Source organism: Saccostrea cucullata, unplaced genomic scaffold, assembly GCF_032062105.1.
Source record: "Saccostrea cucullata isolate Sc308-1 unplaced genomic scaffold, CSIRO_AGI_Scuc_v1 ctg26, whole genome shotgun sequence".
Classification (NCBI taxonomy): Eukaryota; Metazoa; Mollusca; class Bivalvia; order Ostreida; family Ostreidae; genus Saccostrea; species Saccostrea cuccullata.
The window spans coordinates 210,194-217,923 of NW_026935606.1; positions in this window are offsets into that span (position 1 = coordinate 210,194).

A 7,730-nucleotide genomic window follows, 5' to 3' on the forward strand; every position below is an offset into this window, starting at 1 on the left:
GTTGACATTTCATGAATTTAGAGAACATTTTCAGTCACGTATTTTTATTGAAAGTAAAATATATTTTAAATGAATTCACATCATCAAAATTTTGTGTAATTAAACATGGAAGTAAAGAACGATTCCTAAGCTCAAATCTACTGAAAACATACAAATCAGAAGAGAGCAAACATGGACAAGATGGTATCATATGCTTTAGAGGAGTAAGCTTGTCGACCGGTGTCGCATAATATTTGGTCCGCCTCGTTTAAAGGTCCGGCCGGACCAAATACGATAACATATTAGGTCCGCCTTTTATAAGAAAAGGTCCGGCCCGTATAAGAAAAGGTCCCCCTACGTTTTAAGGTCCGGGTGGTGCAAAATGTTTTAATCTTGACTTTAACATATGACATTAAAGAGAATCAGTTTATACTATATGATAAGAAGGATTTACCCTATTGTGTTTTATTTTTTGTACAACATACACGTATCTCGAGACAAGAATCTACTCGTTTAGTGTGCTTTGAGCATTGCTGTTTAGGACCATAATTTCTTTAAAAATAATGCCACAATTATTGTGCAAGTGTTTGTTTTTCCTTAGAATTTACTTTGTGTGAATTAGTACGATTCAAGGTGTGAAATCTGTCGGTGTGTATAGCTAATAAAACAATGGGGTGTGACGTATTTGTTTACCTGACAGGTACCCACAGGTAGAGCCCGCGGCAGATGGCGCTGTCATTGAATGGTCGGTGAACCTAATGGTCATGTGTTAGCTTTATATATCAATAGATTTGAAGTTTTTAAATTAATAAATTATGCTAAGGAACAAAATATTCATGCGTACACTTCAAAACTGCGACATTTATAATAAGTATAATCGTATACTAGTCTTTATTTGAATATTTAAAGCTAAATATGGCGTATCATAATCTGAGCTAAAATTTAAAAATACTAGATTAAGCGTATAATAATTTACATGAGATTTGATATTTATGTTTATGTTTAAAATTTTTACCGATATTGAACTTAAATATACCGACGTTTCTATTAGTTAAATTCAAACTAATTGAATTAAAACTGTGTCTGATATTTAAATTCCGAGTCGATAAGAATCGGTCATTGTTTTAAATCTCTGATATCTATACATGAAACGCAATTGATTTAAATTTCGGTAATGGAAAATTTTAAAGAATAAATTATAGACTGTTTAGTAAATCAAATGTCTTGGACATAAGTTCGGCGCAGTATTTGATATTTAATTTAGTGAACAAAATGAATGAAAAAAATTATGTTAACTGGACTTAGTGCTTCATGTACAGATGTATATATACAAAATTTTTATATTAAAAATGTTGTGTATAATAATTTTTTTCAAAATTCCTTTTCTACGTACATGTACCTGCTAAACATTAAATTGCCGGAGAGGTACCTAGCAAAAATTCCGGAAATAAAAAGAAAAATAAATGTCGGGAAAAAAAGAGTAATTGTCGGAAATAAAATAACGAAATGTCGGAAATTAAGTACAGCGGTTCTTTCTGTATATAAAAGAAAGATCTTAGTTTTATGATATTAGTCTTAACTGATATAAAAAAAAACCGCCTTATATGATTTAAACAAATTCCTTATCCCAAGTGTGGAGTTTAATACTACATGAAAGATCGATAAAGGGTACATGTAATTCTCTGGTTTCCTGTAGTCTTTACATATACCTTTTGTTTTATAATCATATTTTGGTCCTTTATTATACCCCCCGCTTGAAAAGCGGGAGGGTATATAGTAATCGTTAATTCCGTCCGTCCGTCCGTCCGTCTGTTACGCTTTGGGGTACCCATCTCTTATCCGCAACTCCTCTTATACCACTGAATGAAATTTGATGAAACTTTCACAGAATCTTTATTACATATTGCCATTGTGCACCTCCTATTTTACTTTTTGAACCGATACATATTTTGGGTTTCCCATAGCAAAACATGGACACTGCCATTTATACACATATGGGAGGCGGGGGGTATCATTTAGTGAGCCCATTGCTCACAGTACCTCTAGTTTGTGGATAGTGTAAAATATAACCTAATATTGAATTCGCTCTCTATTTACATTTACTGCAGAAACAAAATACATGATTGTAATGTTCAGTTCAAGACTAAAGCAGCTCACACAATGTGGAAAACATATACATCAGGGGATTGTTTTACAAAAGAACTTACGACTCAGACTAAAAACTTAAGCTGATTGTACAATTTTATAAAATTAATGATTCTTTTTGAAATAACTGTAAATTATTTTCTATTATAACCGACATGGAGCCTTTTGCGAAAAATTGTTTATAATTATTTATCTTACGCCTGTATGAAAAGGATTAAGCCTGAGGGGGAAAGTTTTTATAAGTTCTCGTCCATATACTCAAAAATAGAAGAAAAAAAGTATACATGTGTCTACAGTTGGATCCAGCACTGCATCACTTGACCCTCTTCATATGTTGTGTATCAAGTATTTTTTAATTTTGAATCTCTGCACCCCCCCCCCCCGCACCTCACCCCAGCCCGCAACAGTACCCAGAAAGAGCCATAGCGCATTTGATAGGCATTTTCTCCTACGCTACTAGTGATTTTTTAATTTAAAAGGGTTTAACAATAACTATGAAAAATGTCCTTCAGCATTTGACTTAAGGGTAGTTTGTATTTGCTGATACTGTCATTGTATCGACCATAGAACTTCCAAAATGATGACTTCTAGGGCAGCTATTGATATCCTTGTTTAATGAACTTTATATCAAAGCTTGCCTCGTTTTGAAATTGATCGTAAGTGGCGCATGCTATTGCGTATCAAATTAATTGACAAAATATAAGCTCCATATATAGGTGATAAAGATTTATTAAGGACTTAAATAAGAAAAGTTGAAGATAGAAAAGTTGGTCAATACGTTCATCATAAAGTCTTAATGTTATGTTATATGTACCATTTACGTCTTTTTCTATCAAAATATCGAAATTTGAAAAAAAAAAGAATTATCAGCCTCTGTTGTATCTTTTATTTCTAGTTTACCGGGGTATACCGGTATACCGGTATGGATTTGACATATGAATAAAAGTGTGCTCATAAGTTTATGAGGAAATGTCTTATAAAGCGCATAAAAACTCAAGATTCTAATGATGTTTGCAAAGTTCTGAAATTTTACTGTTTTAGTGTCCACATTTCAATTACACCACTATTAACGTGTGGTGACGTAATGTCTTAAGTTTCTCAATCACGACAGTTAATTTTTAGGGCTCTGTTGAACATTTAGTTGACCTGCAATACATATGATTTTTTTTCACGTCTCTGTGATAGAGTAATCCCTCTTTGAACACATCTGAATAACACAATCTATGTTCCTGTTCTAGAAAGACTAATAACAATCTTTTTGCAGACATATTTTCATCTTCAATAATTCAATAGAATGTATTAATGAATCAGTTGGGACTAATATTGCACTTCATGTTATGTTAAGCAGAAAAGTATCGTTGATGAAAATCAATGATGAAAAGGTGTATTAATGTGAATTTATTGTATAATCATTTTGTCCTGTTTAATTTTGTTTTGCATATTTTTTAAAGCTTTTGTTTAAGTTGTACTTGATTGTGTTAATTATTTTTCAAAACGTTCATTTAAATTTGTTTTAAAACAGAAAAAAGCTGAATATGATTTTATGAGCTTTACGGAAAATGGTCTTTGTAAAATGAAAAAATCGAAAATATATTTTTGGAGGATCTGTGTTTGCTTTGCTCCTATTTTGTACAGTTTATTGGACTTTTGAGCTTGAATAATGTTCGTTATCTCCATAAATTTCATTCTCAGATTTATCAAATTTTAGTGTTTAAACCAAAAGATTGCTTGATTCCTAATTCTAAAAAGCCACTTAGTAATGAATGTAATGAATGATTGACACGTTGTTTTTTTTTTTTTATTCTGTTACTTATTTTTGTTGTATTTATTTAAGATCAATTAAAAATGAATGAAATAAAATCAAATGGTGAATGATAAAATTTTGAGAGAAAAAACGACGGAATGTATGCATAATATTTTTATTTTTTAAAAAAGATATTTGTTATAGAATTTGCGTATTTATTCATCATTTATGTTTATTTATTAGTTTTTTGTCATCCGTCCATATTGGCATATTGCCTTTTTAAAAACAATAATGCTTTATAGATTTTTTTTGTTAATCTAAATATGTTGTATTTTTTTTGTTTAAATTAAAAATTATTTTCCAGTGATGATAGAGTTATCTTTCTTTGATTAGAATTTACCCTCTAATTTGAAATAATTTAATTTTGATAACAGAAATATATATTTATGTTTTGAGTGTTTATCTTTCCATTTCTTAAAAGTAATTATAATAATTATAATTAAACGCTCAGAAACATGTTTGAGAAATGGTGATATTGATGTGATTCACAAAATTACTCTTCAGCGTATTTTCAATTTGAGGTATTCTATTTAAAACAGATTTTTCATGTAAATTAACAATGGTGTTGTACAAGATTTTGCGTAAAGAACAAGGTATTGTTACCACCGATTAAGATTCTTTAGTTTGTGTAAAAAATAGTTAGATGAAATTTTGTATTATGTAACACACTTTGAAATTCAAAGCTTTCAGTTTGCAATCATTTTTTTCTTTAATTTTACCTATTACACCTTCTCTCAGCCTGAGATCAAAAACAAACGATTAGAAATGGGAAAGTCTATTTATCTTTTCAAAACGTTTCAGTACACTTGTTTGAAATGTTCCAATTCGAATAATTATATATTATATATATATATATATATATATATATATATATATATATATATATATATATATATATATATATATATATATATATATATATATATATATATTTCATTCTCATACATTTCTACAGTGTATATCATTTTTAATTGCTAATTATACGTATATATCCAAGAAAATTTTATGATAGAAAGTGTTCTCTATAGTCATTTTTACCAGTTCTCATCAAAAACAATCGTAATGATAAAACTGTCAAAGAAAAAAAGAAACTTCACTAGTGTGTGGGTGATTAGGAGACAAAAGAATTGCTTATGAGAAAAATGTTTTCAGTATGTCCTTTTGGAGATCTGCTCTAGTAATTGTAGAATTATTAATTATTAAACAGTAAGATTTTCTGTTTGTTGTTAAATTAATAATCTCACAACAGCTCATATTTAAAACTGAATAAACCTTGTTTTTTATCATATTTAATCTTATAGTTTCTTTCTTGTTCTTACGCTCTTCATTAAAGTGATTTTTCATTCTTTAATATTGTTGCCAGTGTTGTGCAGTTGCGGAGATGATGTCTTCGTCGATGGTTTACATACCATTGCAGATCGTTGAGACCGTATAGACCGAGGTCCTGTATCTGAGGGGATGCTGGCGCGAGCCAAAATGACCAGTTTTAGGCCTAGGGTACAAGTAGATGACACAAACAAAAATTTGATGCATGGATTGATATATATTTTGACTGATTTTGATTTGAAATGACATAAATAATAAATCGATCCCTGAAATATAAATATATCGTAGGTTTTCCTTGGTGCTTACATATGAGACTTTGTTTTGCTTTCTGTATAATTCCATACAAAAATTTGCAGAAATTTTTTAACCTTATGACAAAATCTTACGAAATTCTCCTAATATACTTGGTAAACATTATTCATGTTACCAATTTAAATGTGAATCTTTGAGAAATATTTCTGATTTCTGAAAAAGTTAGTATTATTTATCTTTAAGTATTAATTTGCAGCCCTCCTTCGGCAAGTAGTGTTTGCTTAATATTAGTGAAAATTCTCGAAAGGGACGTTCAGCAATCAACTTTTGCAAATACTAAATCATTTTACTTGGTAACATTTTCTTTTTACAGGTTTAAGTCGTGTGATCAATTTTAGGAATTGAAACAATTATGCGAAAGAAAATCTTTCTTCAATCCAGGCTACACAATTTCTAAAAGTACAAAAAAAATACCAAGAAAAAATTGTTTGTAGTTGGTCTAACCAATTACCCGGAAATGATATGCCATTGACATCTTTATTTCTTTTATACGTAAAAATAATCACAAATAAGTGATAAGTTAGCAAGGAAATATTTTCCATTAATCACCCAAAACTCATTACGGCCACTTACCAAAGTAATGCAAAGAAAAAGTGACATCTTGATTACCATTTTGTTATCGGAACAAACACACTTAGACAGAATGACACACTGTCTTCGGCTGACCATTATCAGAGCCTCAGCTAATTCCATCTCCTTTGGTCATTAACACGAAACATCGATTGCAGACGATAGCCATTGCCGACCATAGCACCATTTGCTTTCTTTCTGAGTCTGCCTTGATTGCAAACTTGCATTTAGATTCTCTTCTTTTTGACCACTTAATAACAGTTTTTCAGAAGTTGTGGCTTACGATTGTGCATGTATTGGTATTATTTAGTGAGCAAAACAAATTGATAACGTTCTCTACTAATTATGAAATTGAGATTTCTTTTTTTAATTTAATTTACAACCTATGTACAAAAAAAAAACATAGTTGTTATATTGTAATTTTTTTTTTATTGACTGTCACTTGATCAATTCAAAATTTACATAATGACACAGATCTTTTAACTAGGCAGTATTTAAAAGATACTTTTTAAAAATTCATCCTCATAGAGGAAAAGAAATCAGAAAATAAATTTACAGCCAACATTCGCAATTTGCAACGATGATGATAAAAAAAAATTCCAAGTAACACAGGCATATCAATTAAACTTTCTTTCATTAGTTTTATCCCGCCATTTGTATAAGAATTTTTCAAACTGAACGTTATTTTGTCTTTATTGACAATATATCAAAGAGCATTTTGATGGTATGCCCCACTTCAAAAAAGACAAAATTAAATTACTGTTTATTCTTAATATTTTGATGTTGGTCTTTTCATTCAAAAAAAGTTATAATAATTAAATAAATAAATAAAGTTAAAAAAAATAATACTAATACATGCAGGTTGATATTTCCTTCAACTGACAAATTTTCATTGACATCAATAATAAATTTGCAATGGGTGGAATTGTTTGCTAAAACATCATTATACTGTTTACAAATTTAATCATTTTGAAAACAGTCACTGAAATTTTCATTTACTTCAGATTTATAATTTTCATTTACGTATTTAGACATAACATAATACTTCGCAACAGTATAACTTTAAACATTGAAGACTAGGAACGCCATACATTCGTGTATAATATCTGACAGTGTTTTTCCCATACGAAAGAATAATATTCCAGCTTCCCAAGAGTATGTATTTCAGAAGTAATGTTGGTCAATAATCGTAAACTTGTACGATGCATCACATATTAAAACATTTGATGACTTTCATAATGGATACTTGGCGAGAATATAAAACGCTTGTGAGACGATGATCGCGTGCCTCATGATGGCGGTCACAATAACGCTTCACTTCTAACTCAGCTCATTAACTTCTTACTGCATCAATCATAAAACGAATTTATAACTGCGATATTGTAACGTATTCCTTGTTAATAGTCGGCTTAGAAAGCCTTAGACCCGATGAATAATATTCTTCCGGTCTTTACCGGAAGTGTATGAATAATTAATATGCAAAGATGCGCAGAATATGAAAAACACAAGCTTCCTAATTGAGTTTATATCTGAGGATAACATGGGAAAGCGATAAATCATTTTGTATAAGTGTCAAAATAAATTCTTGCGAAAT